The 17154-nt window shown below is 47.9% G+C and overlaps 1 protein-coding gene and 1 long non-coding RNA gene across 4 annotated transcripts in view; both read left to right on the top strand.

Moving 5' to 3' along the window:
- The window catches only part of GPR173 (G protein-coupled receptor 173), a gene marked incomplete at its 5' end in the record, with an annotated part of 82667 nt that overhangs the window by 56638 nt on the left and 8875 nt on the right, over nt 1–17154 (top strand). The window contains one exon of one of the 3 annotated variants that reach the window (XM_081177373.1): nt 478–1018. The exons of the other annotated variants lie outside the window; for them this stretch is intronic. Of the gene's footprint in view, nt 1–477; nt 1019–17154 lie in introns of those variants that run through there. 3 annotated transcript variants of the gene reach the window in all.
- On the top strand, nt 12608–15631 carry LOC308577363. The gene is made up of 2 exons (XR_014003611.1): nt 12608–13558; nt 15199–15631. It is a non-coding gene; the product is annotated as an uncharacterized lncRNA (long non-coding RNA).

The following is a 17154-nucleotide window of genomic DNA, read 5'->3' as shown; positions in this document are numbered from 1 at the left end:
CGAGCCCGCTCCCCTCCTCCGCCCGCCCGCCTCTCGGCGCCGGGCGCGCGCGCGCTTCCCGCCGCTGCCCATTGTCCTCCCGGCCGGCTCGTCCCGCGTCGCTTCCGCCGCCCGCCCGCCCGGCCTCCCCGGGGAGCCGGGAGACCCAGGCCCGGCCGACGGGCGCCAGCTGGCTTGAGGGCGCGCTTGGAGGAGCCGGGCTGCTCGCTGGAGAACCCCCCCCCCCGCGCCACGGACGGAGGCCGAGCAGAGCGCCGGGACCCGCCGGGAGGTGGTGCGACCCCGCGCCGGGGCTTGCCCTGATGCCGCGCTCCAGGAGGAGGTCTGGCGAGGGTCGGATTTCTGCGGTCGGAATGGATCCGTCCGGATAATTCTTCTTCTTCTTCTTCTGAGCGGCGCTCCCGCTGCCTGCTGCCTTTCCGGGTGGAAATGGACTGATCCGGGGGGGGGGTCTGGGGGGAGGGAAAGCTCGCCGCCTGATTGACTGGAGAGCAAGCGAGAGCGGCGGGGATTTCCGGGGGGCGGCGGGGGGAGATGAAGTAACCTTGGTCCAGACATGGCAAATCGGGATCCATCCAGGCGGGCGCTGCTCCCCGCCTCCCCCCGCCCGCCTCCCCAGCGAGGGCTGCTGCTGCTGCTGCTGCCGCCCTTCTGCTAAGCCTTCGTCCCCCTGGCGAGAAGCGGCCGAGGCTCCGATCTCTCTTCCAGATGCATCCCTCCCCAGGCTGACTCCAGAGGACAATAGCGGGGCCAGGATCCGGGCCTGCCGGAAGAGAGCGAGCGGGAGGGAGGGGGCCACCCCTTCGCGATGACAGCCTCCCCATCCCCATCCCTGCCTGGCAGGAGGAAGCAGGACTGGCCCTGTCTCCAAGGCAACAGCTCCGGCATCCCAGCCTGCCTCTCCGGATAGGGCGTGAGCCCTGAGCAACCCGGGCGGGGAGGCGGGTTGGGACGCGGCCCCCAGCCAGCTGCCTGAGGTGTCGTCTCTGCCGCTGATTTCTCAGACCGGAGGAGCGAGGTGAGCAGGCCCCGCCACCAGCACCCGCATGCTTCCCCTTGGCGATGCAGGGCTGGGATCTGTGCCCCCCCCCCCCCAGTCCAGTCCCTCTTTCCTGGCATTGCTTTGTCTGCTTAACTCTCCATCTCTCCAGATACAAACACACACACACCCTGCTCATCTCATTCATCGGGCTGCCTGTTAGTCACCACGGCAAGCCCCCTCCCCTCCCTCCCTCTCCCCCCACCTCTGCCACTTCTTCATTTGACTCTTGCTTTTCAGATGGAGCCACCACCTGTTTCATTTCTGCCTGTGTGTGTGTGTGTGTGTGTGTGGAGGTGGAGGGAGGGTGCTTTTAACACCCCATGTGCTCATGACCAAGCTGGGTGTGGGAGTCTTATTTCCATTTTGCAAGAGCTACACCCCCCACCTTCTCCTTGCCTGTTTGTTCCTTTTGTCTGCTCCGCCCTGTTGCTCCTGAAACCCCCCCCCCATTCCATGGTAGCTCCCCCCCCTTATATGGAGCTCTTTGAAGAGAGGCGAAGAGGTGGAGAAAAATCTTTAGCAGACGTAATGCTCAAGCACCCCCCCCCATTTGTTATTCAGGGAGCATTCATATATGAGAGGGTTGACCCTTTTCTGTCAACGGAGACCACTTTTGTAACAACCATGCCTCCAACACAGCATCAGCTTTTTAATACTCATTTTCACCACTGAAATTTGCATCGAGTTTTTATCCAATGAGATACAAAAATATGGAGCAGATTATGGGCAGAGATTATGGGTCTCTTTGTTCCAACTCACCAGGCCTTCTCTCAGTTTGACAAGCAGTTAAGGGGCAACTCTTAGTTCATTTCGGTGGACTGTTCTGTAAATAAAAAGTACATTATTCCCAAATCTGGAGAAAAACTTTGATGTGGGGCTCACTTCCTTTTCTCCTCCCCCTACAGCAGATACCTTGGTGTAAATTAGTAGTAAACTAATTGTAAATCAGAAGTATTTCAGTTGGAACCATTTGTTTCTAAATCCCTGTCACTTAATGTAAAGTAGAATTGACTATTAGACAAAAAGAACCATATTTCCTCTCACCCAAGTAGAAGCCAGATATAAACTCAGAGGTGATGGCATTTGAGGTTATGGGTCTGGTTTGTTTGCATTCAACTTTGTGCTAGTGCTGGTCAGGTGAAAATATGTTGTGAATGGTTTGAATTTCTGTTGGAGCCAATTTACTAATCCCTGTAATTGTGCTTGTGTGAATGCATAAACAGACACCTTGACAGCAAAATCAGACAGCAAACCTTTATACAAGTTACTTATTTAGGCCTTAAAGACTAAAAATAAAATAAAATGATCTAGTAACTTTAATGGGTGTGTTTGCAAGGTAGATATTGTTACTAGTAAATTAGGAGGACATTACTTGAGACAATAAAGTTACCCTGGCTGAAGGTGATATAAATGAAATGTTATTTCACTGATGTCAAGGTTGCTTACTATCCCTGCCACTCTTCCTTTTGAAAGTAAGCAGTGAGCCAGGTATGTATCAAAAGTTTAGCAACTGAAATAATGATAGGATTTTTGTTTTACACTTTTGTGTAAAATCTTAGTAAATCAATTGTAAGGCTATAGTAACTCACTGGAGTCACTGGAGTCAATTGGTGTGATTTCCTAGAGTGAATCAGTTTAAATTTCTGAAACTAAAAGGTGTCTAATCCCACTGTTGACTTAATTTTAATAATAATGAGTCAGTACATATGTGTGTGGAAAATTGGTGACAGAACATCCATATGTGTTTTAATGTGATATATTACCTGAATGAGTATTCATTGGATTGTGTGTAGCAAGTGTGTTTCATTGGAAGTGCTAGTTTGTCACTGTGTGTGAATGAATGTGTGTGTGAGAGTTCTAATATAACAGAGGCAGGCTTGGCGATAATTATCTGTGGTGTTGAATGGCTGTATTGTGCAGTCTTTATTAAGACTGTTTATTCAGAAATACCACTGACTGCAATGGGACTTGCCCTCTACTAAATAGGTTTAGGAGTTCAGTCTTTGTGCATGCTTGCCTGCCAGCCTCTGAGTTTGAGGATGTGTTTGTGCATTGTCTGGGCCTGACTAAGTACAGTCTGTGTCAAAGTGTGTTTCAAATCACACAGATGTGCATGACCGTAGCAGGATCTTGATATTTTTGTGAATGGATGTGATTCTGTGGATAGTGTGTGCTTAGGTCTAGAAGTATACTTATTCATAATTAATTTCCCATTATTTTCTCTTTGTTTACTCATAAACCCTATGGACTAACTATGTTAGTCTATAGATGACACAAGACTCTTTGTTTCCTGCTCCCCCCCCCCCCCCGCCACCATCCCATGACTGTAAATGTGACTTTGTGTTTTCTCAATAAAGTGATATATCTACCAATTAAATTGGACAGTGGTATGCACAGGTCAATCAGATAATGAACATCACTGAAATAATTTGTGTGTCTGGCAAGATATAAGTGCATTGTGCTAAGAAAGAGATGGCCGTGAGACCCTTCCCTTATTCTTATCTGTAAGTTTTTACAGGCGTGCAGTTGTGGGCTTGTCAGGTTCCCTGTGGTTGTGTGTATGACTCAGTGAGCTATCATGCGTGTTGTCAAAATGTGTGTGTGTTCATGACAGTGTGTATGTGTATGTCCCCAAGCATATCTGCTGTGCATGTATTGTACTGATTGTATTATGAGTGTGTCAGGATGTGCTACTTACCAGTGGTGGAGAGGAACTCCCTTCACAATTCCCACTATAAGCAGCAGGTGTCAGTCCTGGAGCAGCCGTTGCTTGCCTTGACACTGGCCCCACCTTCTTTGACAGGCCTCAGGCTGATGGCGTCATCTGTGTAGAGGGAGTCCTCAGATATACTGCTGGAGCTCTGGCATAAAGGGGAGGCATCTAGCCTAAGGATCAGCAACTGGCCAAAAATCCAGGCCCTTCAACTGCTCGGCTCCCCAGAGCCAGCCTAGGGGCAGGAGAGGTGTGAAGTCAGTGGTTGCTGTGGCTGCAGGAAGAGAGTCCCTGGCCCACTTCATAGCCCTCAATGGCCCTCATGTAAAGTGAGTTGCTGAGCAGCAGTTTAATGAAGCCTTCACCACAAGCCAGAACTATCTATCTCCCCTCTGACATAAACCCCATGTAATTCATATCAGAGATTGTGAGATCCTTGACATTTCCGTTAAAAGGATCTAAGGCAGCAGGTCTGGAAAAAAGTGCCAGTCAGAGCAGGCGGCACTTGGCAAGAGGGGCGAGTGGTCTGCTTTTTAACAAAGTGTTCATATGAAATGGAGTTGGTCCCCACCACCCAACAGCTTGAATTGAGTTGGAATGACCCAAGTGGAGGCAGAGAAAGAGTCCTTTGTCACATGTGGAGAATATCTTTTTGATCCCTCTGGGCCACAAGTTGGATGCAAAGCATGTAAAATCAATTTATTCATATGAACATTCACTGCTAGAGTTTGTAGGCCAGGTGAGGGGGAGGGAGAGAGAAGCATCATTGACATGTGTATGTATTTGTGCGTGCATATGTGGAAATTGTGTGTGCTCACAACTATTACAAGCAGGAGTGTGTAAGCCCACAGTGGATGCGCACAAGATCAGCCACATGCTTTGTTTCCAAATATACATTACATACACATTGTGTGTTTCTGTGTGTATATTTGTTTAGAAAGTGCATGTGTGTGATATTGTATATGTTCTGCTGAATCATAGAATCTGGAATTGTAGAGTTGGAAGGGACCCCAAGGGTCATCTAGTCCAACCCCCTGCAGGACAGGAATCTCTACTGGACTCGCTCGGGAGGTGGTGGACTCTCCTTCCTTGGAGGGTTTGAAGCAGAGGTGGGACGGCCATCTGTCACAGATGCTTTAGCTGAGATTCCTGCATTGCAGGGGGTTGGTCTAGATGAAACTTGGGGTCCCTTTCAATTCTGCAATCCTATGATCCATAACAGACGGCCCTGTAACCTCTGCTTGAAAACCTCCAATGAAGGATGGTACCTCACCTTCCAAGGGAGTCAGTTCCACTGTAGAACCGCTCTTTCCCTTCCTGATGTTTAGTTGGAATCTCCTTTCGTGTAACTTGAAGCCATTGGTTCAAATCCTACCCTCCAGAGCAGGAGAAAACCAGCATGTGGCAGCCCTTGAGCTATTGGAAGGTGGCTATCATATCTAAGTCTCCTCTTGTCCAGGCTAAACGTACCCAGCAATCTCAACCGTTTCTCATGCAACTTGGTTTCCAGGCTCTTGGCTATCTGACTTGCTGTCCTCTGCACACATTCCAGTTTGTCGACATACTGCACTTCATTGTGGTGCAACATGTGCGTAAAGTTTTGAATTGACAGAGTGACAATTTTCATAAATTTATGTATGTAAAATTGCATAAATACATTGTACGTCAGGTGTGGGGAACTTTTACCCCTTCAGATGTTGCTTAACTACATCTCCCATCAGCACCAGCAAGCATGGCAAATGGCATGGGGTGGTGGGATTTGTAGAGGACCACAGTTGTATTGGAGAGCCGCAGGTTTGCTTCACCCATTGTGCTTATTCCTGTGGTGGGGGCACACACAGTATTATTACTCATTGCAATGTATTATATTGAGAGCTGGTATGTGCGCGTGTATCTTTCATTACATGGAAGAAAAAACTTTCAACATGAACAAAAATGGACAGGCTTAACGGGTTGGGTGCTCTGCAGATGGTTGGAGCAATGGGTTCCCCAGACCTACTGTTAAGATCTAGAAAGCCTTTGCCAAGCTATCTTGCTTAGTAGCAGGGGTAACTTGACCTGAGGGCGGTTGCTGAGGGAGGGAATTTTCTTATTATTGTTATTGTTATTATTATTACATTTGTATACCGCCCTATACCTGCAGGTCTCAGGGTGGTTACAACATAAAAACACAATATAAAAACACAAAATACAAAAGAAAAAGAAAAATAACCCCAATACCCCCCCCCATTTTAAAAGGGTGTTGGATGTCAATCAGCCAAAGGCCTGGTTAAAGAGGGACATTTTTGCCTGGTACCTAAAGATATGTAATGAAGGCACCAGCCAAATCTCCTGGGGAAGTAAGAAAAGACTCCTCCCAGACTGAGCTGGAGCTTCCCCACCTCCCTCCCCCCTTCAAAAGCAGTACCACTTCCTGAATATTGCCCATAGTTGAGGCAGAGTAGCATCACTGTAGACAGGTGGGAAAAGGTTTCCCCACTGCCCAGGATAGCAACAGCTGAGTCACCTCACTATCTTTCCCAACACAATCTATTTTTTTCTTTAGAAGTGAATGGAGCCTGGGGTGTTGGGGGAGGGGTAGTACCTCTGGTGGGGGCCACATCATGCTCCTTCTGGGGTAGTTTATACACCATTGGTCTCCTCCCTGCACTCAGCTCTCACCTATGGCTCCTTGAAGCTGTCAGCATGTGGCGGCGGCAGCCACACCCCATAAATGCTTTGGTTCCGGTTAAACCAGGTGAGGGTAGCCAATGGTCTCAAACCCTCAGTGAGTCAGGAATGTCCCCCTGCATGAGAAGACAAGCTCTGGTGGATCATGCAAATGAGTGATTCTGTACATTCTGTAGAGGGAAGGGGAGACAGATGGGGCTTGTCCACCCGGGAAAGGAGCCCATCTAGGAGTAGAAAAACTCTGGTCCTAAACCCATGCTGCCTTGTGAGATAGCTTTGGGAGAAGAAAAGGCTAAGGAGTGAACCCTACACAAATCTGGAGTTGATAAGATGCTTGGATGGTGCCTTGTACATCTCCTTCCATAGGTGCCAACTCTATAGGGTTGAGGTGTCTTCAGCCCCCCCCCCCATGTCTGTTGGGATGGGGCTGAGCCCACCCAATCTTAAGGGGTCAGAGGAGGCTGAGTGCAGACGTGTGCTCCATGCTTGGCCTCCTCCTGATACAACAGGCAGCCTCTGGTCCGGCTGCACCACCTTATTCCCTAAGCGATGCCCGTCCCCAACCAATGCTGCTGCTTTCCCCTGTAGGGAAGACCCACATCAGTGCCTCTGCTGCTTGCCCAGTGCCATTCTCATGATGGAGTGGCCAGGATGGTCTGGAACATCCCTGGGGCTTTTCACCAGGGCAATGGGAGGCCCACAAAGCCTCCTGGAGTGGCGGCAAAAGGACGACTCCCCTTTCCAGCAACGGGTCTCCCAATGGGTCCCCCCCTCTGCTGCACCTCCTGATCCAGCCTCAGGAGCAGGGTGAGTGGGGACTGTGAGTGCCATCCTGCCTCCGCCTTGTTCGCCGAGCTCACTTCCTCTGCAGGGCCAGCTGCAGTGAGGCCAAGGAGCCAAGAACCTAAGCAGTGTGCCGCGCCTCCCCCCAATGCAAGAGTCACATGTGTGAGGTTGTCATTGTGTGTGTGACACACGAGATGAGCCCCCCCCCCAATGCTAGGCACAACTTGGCACCTCTGCCTCCTTCCAACAACTTCTGCAGCCAGGCTGGTGCCAAACGCTTTCCTTTCCTTTCCTTTGGACCACATCAGCAAGGCTGAGAAGGAGGTCTTGCCCTGGCCGCCCACGACCTCCCTACAGGGCTTGCACCCTGGACAGGTCACTTTGGTGCTGCCAACACAGTGCCTTGACTTCACCCCTAGAGGCACACTCCATTGTGTCTCAATACAGACTGATGCCAACAACAAGAATGGATCCAATTCACTTTTTCTGGTGGGAGTTCAAAATGTGCCCCACAAACACTCAGGGGACCAATTAAATGTTATGGTGTGTGTGTTCTCACTGGAAAGGCAGACACTTTACAAGCGTCTTACAATTTAAGAAGACTTCATCAGAGTAGGAACAGGGCAGCCGCCTGATACCAAGTCAAATCCGTGACTCATCTAGTCCATTATTGTCTACACTGACTGGCAGCAGCTCTCCAGGGTTTCAGGCAAGAGCCTCTCTCAGCCCAGCCGGGAGATGCCAAGCACAATGCATGTGCTCTACAACTGAGCGATGGCTGTTCCCCCAAAGGCGTATCTGACTATGGGGCTGAATGCTCCAGGGTATGCAGATGTGGCATTTCTGTGTGTCAGGGGGAAGCCAATGTTCCTAAGTGATAAGGACACTCACAACAGCTTTACAGAAGCAGGCAAATGCAGCCCACACTACTCCAACCCCCTTTCCTGACAGCTTCTCCGCCCTCTAGCACTTTCTCACTACTCTTCCCAGCCCCCACTACCACCGGAGGCAGACTGACTGCCAGGACAAGTGGCTGTTGGGCATGATGTTGGTGGATTCTCTGGGACAGCTCAGTTGGTAGAGCATGAGATTTGGGGCTGTGGGTTCAAGCCCCATGATGGGCAAATGATTCCTGCACTGCAGGGGGTTGGACTGGATGACCCTGGGGGTCCCTTCCAGCCCTGCAATTCTGTGATTCTGCACCAGACCCTCAGCTTATCATCATCATCATTTTATTTCTATGCCACCTTTCCACAGTTAAAGCAATGCTCAAGGTGGCTTACAATATGAAAAGATTTACATAATTACAAATAAAGCAGTCATAAAAAAGCAAAGTAGTCATAAAAGTCCTGCTGGCCACATGACCCGGAAGCCGTACGCTGGCTTCCTCGGCCAATAAAGCGAGATGAGTGCCGCAACCCCAGAGTCGGCCGCAACTGGACCTAATGGTCAGGGGTCCCTTTACCTTTACCTAGTCATAAAAATAAATAAAACACATTAAAAACTACATAACCAAACTGAAGAATTTCCACATAAAAATAAAGATACAAAAAGTTAATATCAGTAGTATCAGTTAATATAAGTAACAACAGCAAAAACTTCCAACAAAACTTCTCCCAAAATACCCCAGTCCTTGCTGGGCAGCAGCCGCAGTCCTGATGAGGCCCGCCAGGCCCCGTCCTGGGCCAGGAGGAGAGAGGGCCCTCAGGCACTCGGCAGGTGAGCTTAGAAGAGGAAGCCCCCCTTCTCTCACAGGCTCTCTCTGCTCCGTCTTATCATTTCAACCACAGACAGGCCAATTTTGTGACCCTGATAAAAAAACAGGCATTAGACGGACAATGGAGGAAATAGCCAAAGTGCTGCTGCTGCTGCTGCTGCTGCTGCTCCTTTCACTGGCTTGGTTTGGGTATATTGGCTGTGTGTGTGTGTGTGTGTGTGTGTGTGTGTGTGTGTGTGTGTGTGTGTGTGACCTGCTTTTCTCTCTTCACTGAAGATAAGGCGGAAGCACACTAGATCTGCCCCAAGTCCCGTGTGGGTGCCTCACCATATTTTATTGTTAACCTTAGAAAATGCTTGTTTCTAATTTTTGCTTTTGTTTTTAAAACAAGACTTACCGTATTTTTCGCTCTATAGGACGCACCGGCCCATAGAACGCACCTGGATTTTTTGGGGGGGGGGAAATAAAGGGGGGGAAATTATTTCCCCCTCCCCCAGGCGCGGGGCCCCCAGAACAGGACCCAGAGCGATGCCGAAGCTGCGTGCAGCTTTGGCATGGCTCTGGGAGCTTGCGGGGCTGGAGGAGGGGGAAGCCTCCTGTCAGCCTTCTAACCAAGTCGGGGGACAGCGGGAAAGGCGCGCTGCGCCTCCCGCTGTCTCCCGAGTTTGCAGGGCTGGTGATGGGGAGGAGCAGGCTTCTCCCCCCCACCAGCCTTCCAACCAAGTCGGGGGACAGCGGGAAAGGCACGCTGCACCTCCCCGCTATCCCCCGAGCTTGTGGGTCTGGCGGTGGGGCTCTCCTGAAGCCTGGAGAGCGAGAGGGGTCGGTGCGCACCGACCCCTCTTGCTCTCTAGGCTTCAGCGAAAGCCTGCATTCACCCCATAGGACGCACACACATTTCCCCTTCATTTTTGGAGGGGAAAAAGTGCGTCCTATAGGGCGAAAAATACAGTACTCCGTGCCTATCCTCCATGTATATTGTACTTCCTCTAGTCTCCCACCAGATTTCTGATAAAGGACCATGGCTGCCCATCTTCAGCAATACTGCAGCACCAGGTGTCCCCAGAGCATCCCTGTTTCTTTGAGTATTATTACTTCTTTTCGTGGCAGAACTCTTGTGCCCTTAAATCTGCAGAAATGTAGCAGCTGAAGCTTTCCCCCTTTGTGAGCCAGGAAAAGTTTCACCAGTATATTTCTGCATGTCAGGCAGCTGTCAGGAGCCCTACCAGAAAACAACCACTGGAAGGCCATTGCTCTTCCTCCCCCCAACAAACCTTGACTCCCTCTCCAGTGGTCCAACTCTGGCCATGAAGCTGGCGGCAGCAGCACCTGCTACTCAGCCTTCCAGATCAAGCTGCTGGTATTTACCATATTTTTCGCCCTATAGGACGCACTTTTCCCCCTCCAAAAATGAAGGGGAAATGTGTGTGCGTCCTATGGGGCAAATGCAGGCTTTCGCTGAAGCCTGGAGAGCGAGAGGGGTCGGTGCGCACCGACCCCTCTCACTCTCCAGGCTTCGCGCAGCTCTCTGCAAGCTGTGGGCGCCCGGCGTTGGGCTCCCGCGGCTTGCGGAGAGTTGCCTGCATGCTGAAGCCTGGGCGCAGCTCTCCGCAAGGCGCGGGAGCCTGGCGCCGGGCTCCCGCAGCTTGCGGAGAGTTGCCTGTTCTGGGGGCTGGGGTCGGGGGAAGCTCGGGCTTCCCCACCCCAGCCCTGCGCCTGGGGGGAAAATAATTCCCCCCCCTTTATTTCCCCCCAAAAAAACTAGGTGCACCTTATGGGACGGTGCGTCCTATAAGGTGAAAAATACGGTACTCACCTCCTTGGGCAGAGCAGACTTCAAGTGGAAATAAGGACATGCTTGTAACACCCCTATTCTCACCAAGGAAAAATCACTGCCTGAACCTCTCCCCCTTGCCACTTTTACATATCCCTGAAAGCTGCTCTATGGTTTTTCCTGAGCTGGAGGGTTACATATTAGTAAATCGTCTATTAACAGTTTGCTAATGTTTAATATCTCATATTTTACTTATATAATAGCTGTGACTCAAAATGCATAGCAACATTTACTATCTGGGCAGGCAGTTTTGGAAGCGAAGTCTATGCTCTGGCATTTTGTGCAGGAACCAATCCTGGTACACAAACTACATTTGACATGAAATATGTCCTTTGCATCTAATGTCCCTGGATTTTTAAATTTAAAAATATGCAGATAGAGCCAACTGGGAGTGGCTGATAATTAATGGGCCAGAGAAGGGGGAAATTTAAACCCTTCTCTTCCTTTGCTGGTTTCTAACAGAATTCATCTTTTAAAGTTAATATGTACTTAGGGTGGTGGCAAGGGATTCCCAACAAAGCAAATACCAGCTTTGGAAGAGGGACTTTTCTCAGGAACACATGTTTGTGGGGAGCACTATATTTTCCCATCTACACCTGGTCTGATCCCATTAACCATTCCTTCCAGTTGATACTATTTGCTTTTTTTAAAAGGTGTCACATGTGGTTTGGCCCCTAGGGCATATATGAAGGGGACCGGTTAAAGGCAGTACAGGCAGCGACTGTTTTAGGCACATCTCATATGTGTGTAACCATACTCACGTGCATTACACCGAACCCGGACGTGACCCCAAAACATTACAAAAAAGGGGCAAGGTGGGGCAGGGGCGGAATGGAGTATTTGCAGGCTTTTTCAGTGATGTTTCCAATATACATGATTTCACTTAAATGGGTCCTGTACCTGATAGGGGATTGGAGCTGCCCTTCCTGTGCCCCCATCGCTGAGCTTGGGGTGCAACAGGGGCACCAAGGGAGCCAATGCTGTGCACCCACCAAGCCCAGGTGGAGCAAGGCTGGTGGTAGGAGGGCAATTTCACTCCACCACACCTGTCTGTAGCTAAGGGACAGGTTCTGATCTGGTTCTCATGGTGATGGTAAGCCTGTATCTGGATTATGCAACTTCTGACTATAGGTGGGGAACATGTGATGTCATGTTCTTCCACAGAAAAACAATTCCCCAGCATGTCAGGGAAGAGGCAAGAGCCATTTCCTATGTCAACATTTTCCCTCTTTTAATAGAATCCTAGAATTGTAGAGTTGGAAGTAGGGCTGAGCGACGTATCAAGACATTGTACAAAATCAGTTCAAATTCTACATCATGGTAATGGTTTCATAATATTCGACATGGTGATATATTCCAAATCATGATGTGTATGTGTGCTATGTAAAAAATTGTGATGTGGTTAAAACCGTGAAGCCTGTTGTTGCTTCTCTCATAATTCCTGCCGTCCCTGTTCCTCTGTACTGGAAAATAACAGTTGCAACAATATATTAAAGGTAAGTAAAAATGTATCAGTTTTAGACTGCTAAGTAGTAGCAGTTGCCAAGACATTACCCCCATTTGCCTCTACAGTGGTACCTCGGGTTAAGTACTTAATTCGTTCCGGAGGCCTGTTCTTAAGATGAAACTGATCTTAACCTGAAGCACCACTTTAGCTTAATGGGGCCTCCTGCTGCTGCCACGCGATTTCTGTTCTCATCCTGAAGCAAAGTTCTTAACCCGAGGTACTATTTCTGGGTTAGTGGAGTCTGTAACCTGAAGCGTGTGTAACCTGAAGCGTATGTAACCCGAGGTACCACTGTATATAGTTATGATATACAGTCAAACCTCGGTTGTTGGAGCTTCTGAAACGTTTGACAACCAAGGCACAGCTTCCGTCTGGTTTCAAGAGCTTCCTGCACTCAAACGGAAGCTGCATCAGACGTTCAGCTTCCGAAAAACATTGAAAACCTGGAGCATTTACTTCCGGGTTTTCGACGTTTGGGAGCCAAAATGTTTGAAAACGGAGCCATTCAGGAACCGAGGTTTGACTGTATCAGTTTATCGCAATGCTTAACTGGTGATAAAAACCAGGCATTTCTCAGCCCTAGTTGGAAGGGACCCTGAGAGTCTTCTAGTCCAACCCTGCAATCCAGGAATCTCAACTAAAGCATCCATGTTGCATGGAAGAACATTCCGTCATGCCAGTCCCCACTTATAGTCTGAAGTGGCACAGCCCTATCATAGATTTCCCACTTCCGTGAGTAGAAACTTTTTTCTCTTTTTCTCTTTACTGGGCTGGAAGTTTGTTTGTATTATTGCCCCAAAGCCACATTTATGGCATTTGGAAAACACAGGGGCTTGGGGCCTAACTAGGTTTTTACAAGATGCAGTTCTGTTCCCACCAGGGATAGTGAGAGGAAAGTGACTTCCACAGATTCCCCCCTTGTGCCCTTCAAAAATCTACTCTGGGTGGGACTGAGGGATCTTGTGAAGCAGTATGAGATGAAGCACACTCTGCTTCTGCTGCAGGTTCCTCCACTGAATCTCACCAGTCCCTAGGCAGAACTGTTCCATTTATGGATGCCTAGTTAGGATCCTAAGTCAGTTTTGTCAGTCAAAGTACTAGATATGAGCAGATGGGTATGCCAGTGTGCCAGTCTGCCTGACAGTCTTCTCTTTTCTAAACAGGAAGTCCTCCATCTTTGCCCCAGGTGAGGAAGAGGTCTCCTGGCTCTATTCTAATCTGTGCTGCAGCTTGATCCTTTATAGCTTTACTGAGTAAAACTGGGTTTACATCCACATATGGATGGGACTGTTGTGTTAGTAGAATCATAGAATAGAATCATAGAGTTGGAAGAGACCACAAGGGCCATCGAGTCCAACCCCCTGCCAAGCAGGAAACACCATCAGAGCACTCCTGACATATGGTTGTCAAGCCTCTGCTTAAAGACCTCCAAAGTAGGAGACTCCACCACACTCCTTGGCAGCAAATTCCACTGTCGAACAGCTCTTACTGTCAGGAAGTTCTTCCTAATGTTTAGGTGGAATCTTCTTTCTTGTAGTTTGGATCCATTGCTCCGTGTCCGCTTCTCTGGAGCAGCAGAAAACAACCTTTCTCCCTCCTCTATATGACATCCTTTTATATATTTGAACATGGCTATCATATCACCCCTTAACCTCCTCTTCTCCAGGCTAAACATGCCCAGCTCCCTTAGCCGTTCCTCATAAGGCATCGTTTCCAGGCGTTTGACCATTTTGGTTGCCCTCCTCTGGACACGTTCCAGTTTGTCAGTGTCCTTCTTGAATTGTGGTGCCCAGAACTGGACACAGTACTCCAGGTGAGGTCTGACCAGAGCAGAATACAGTGGCACTATTACTATTGATGCAGCCCAGAATTGCATTGGCTTTTTTAGCTGCCGCGTCACACTGTTGGCTCATGTCAAGTTTGTGGTCAACCAAGACTCCTAGATCCTTTTCACATGTACTGCTCTCAAGCCAGGTGTCACCCATCTTGTATTTGTGCCTCTCATTTTTTTTGCCCAAGTGCAATACTTTACATTTCTCCCTGTTAAAATTCATCTTGTTTGTTTTGGCCCAGTTCTCTAATCTGTCAAGGTCGTTTTGAAGTGTGATCCTGTCCTCTGGGGTGTTAGCCACCCCTCCCAGTTTGGTGTCATCTGCAAATTTGATCAGGGTGCCCTTGAGTCCATCATCCAAGTCGTTGATAAAGATGTTGAATAAGACCGGGCCCAAGACAGAACCCTGTGGCACCCCACTAGTCACTCTTCTCCAGGATGAAGAGGAACCATTGATGAGCACCCTTTGGGTTCGGTCAGTCAGCCAGTTACAAATCCACTGAGTGGTAGCATAGTCAAGACCGCATTTTACCAGCTTCTTTACAAGAATATCATGGGGCACCTTGTCGAATGCCTTGCTGAAATCAAGGTAGGCTACATACACTGCGTTCCCTTCATCTACCAGGCTTGTAATTCTGTCAAAAAACGAGATCAGGTTAGTCTGACATGACTTATTTTTCAGAAATCCATGCTGACTATTGGTGATCACAGCATTCCTTTCTAGGTGCTCACAGACTGTTTGCTTAATGATCTGCTCCAGAATCTTCCCTGGTATTGATGTCAGACTGACTGGGCGGTAATTATTTGGGTCCTCTCTTTTCCCCTTTTTGAAAATAGGGACAACATTTGCCCTCCTCCAGTCTGCCGGGACTTCACCTGTTCTCCAGGAATTCTCAGAGATGACTGCCAGTGGTTCTGAGATCACATCTGCCAGTTCTTTTAATACTCTTGGATGCAGTTCGTCTGGCCCTGGAGACTTGAATACATCTAAACTAGCCAAGTATTCTTGTACCATCTCCTTAGTTATTCTGAGCTGTGTTTCCTCTGCTGAATCATTTGCTCCAAATTCTTCAGGTTGGGCATTATTTTCTTTATCAGTAATTATTAGTAATTCAAGGATATAACAGGGTGCATGCCATTGTATGGCACTGGGGTTTTGTAGGTTGTGTACACCCTTGGGTGTTAGTAGTGTACATGGGTTGCACAGAAATGATTTTTCCATGTGTGCTTTTGGGCACTTTCATTCACACATGACCACTTCCAGTTTAAATCGGTCTTGATATTTCCTGCTTGCACTAGGGAGATGCATTCATTCTATGCATTGTTGACCCCTCTCCCCAATTACTACTTCCCTGACCTCCAGAAGTTCCAGCAACCTGAGGTCCATCATAGGCACATGCCCAGGTATTTTTTAAAAAATAGTTTTGTCCATGGATTAGCACAATAACAAATGTCCGCCAAAGATTTAAGCATTTTCCACAGTGGGCAAAATAGCCTATTTTAAACAACTGCTTTTGAAATACTTTTTTTTTTTTTTTAACCAGAGTCAACAGCCTTCTAAGGAATGCCTCTGTAGGCCAGGCAGGTGGGAGGCACAGGTGCCTCTGATCTCCAAACACAAAAAGTTATGGGGCAGCTCAGAGAAAAGCCTGCCTTGCCCCACCCTCCAGTCTCTGCTGCTCAATTTGTATTGTATTATTTTATGTACTGTGACTTTCCATTGTTTTATTGATTAGAAATTATTTATTATAATTGTTAAGAGTGGATTTCTGTTTAATTTTTATATGCTGATATTTAATATTATTCTATACTATTTCAATGGATTGTTGAATATTACTTTATTTTACATAAGTTGCTTATTTTAAAGTTATGTTTTATTATCACAGTTTTGTATTGGATTAGATTGTTATAAGGTGTACATTCTTTGTTTCTTCAGCTTGTAAACCGCCTTGGGTATAGAAAAATAGAAAGACGGTATACAAATTAAAAGTGATGATGATGATGATGATAAAAGTTCATTCCACACATGGTCAAGTCAGGATGGGAAGACTGATTTTGGGGAGAAGGATTTAAATACAGTGTTTTTCTATTTCTTTCCTCTTTCCTTTCCTTCCTCTTGTACCTGCAAAGGCCATTTTATTTTTAATACAGCTGTTTTGTGCAAAGGCAGTTCTGCAACAAAACAGTTGTTTTTTAAATAAAAAAAAATTATGGTGAGTTTGCCTTCATCAACAATGGGTTGAGCTAGGCACACCACATCCTTTCATTTAGGCTGATGAAAACAAAATGACTCTTTTGTGCTCAGGTGATGAGGGCTGTGGTGATAGATGGAACCAGCAAAACATCACCAAGCCTATAAACCCAGCCCATAATGTGCTTCAGTGTATCCAGTCTTAGGCAACATGCAATTTTATGTTGGAATTCCTCTCCTTAGCACATTATCTGCAGATAGGTCGGGGCTGAGTGTTGACTGCTATGCAGATCAGGGATGCATCAAATCCACTTTAAACTGCTGTGTGTCGTCTTCTTCTTTGGCGATCACTCGTAGCTGAGTAGGATTGTCTTCCATGAACATGGTCTTAACAGTGAGTCCGTAAGTGGGTGTGGAGACCAATTCTGGATCCACACATCCTTCCACAGTGGGGACATAGGTTTCCGGGTGGGAGTTGATCATGGTGAGGATTTGCCAAACATGCCTTCCTCTTAGCACGTTTCTCTTTTCATTCTGAGTTTGAGTGTCTTCAAAGTCCATGACACCTTTGGTAAAGGCTGTTCTCCAAATGGAGCACTTACAGGCCAGTGTTTCCCAGTTGTTGGTCTTTACGCTATATTTTTTTAGATTTGCCTTGAGAGAGTCATTAAACCCCTTTTGTTGACCACCAACATTATGCTTTCCATTTTTAAATTCAGAATAGAGTAGTTGCTTTGGAAGATGATAATCAGGCATCCGCACAACATGACCAGTCCAATGAAGTTGATGTTGAACAATAATTGCTTAGACACTGGTGATCTTTGCTTCTTCCAGTATACTGTCATTAGTTCGCTTGTCTTCCC

This window comes from Podarcis bocagei, assembly GCF_964188305.1.
Source record: "Podarcis bocagei genome assembly, chromosome: 17".
In the NCBI taxonomy this organism is placed as follows: Eukaryota; Metazoa; Chordata; class Lepidosauria; order Squamata; family Lacertidae; genus Podarcis; species Podarcis bocagei.
Note: the sequence above shows the minus strand (reverse complement) of the source record. Positions and strands in the feature narration are given on the sequence as shown.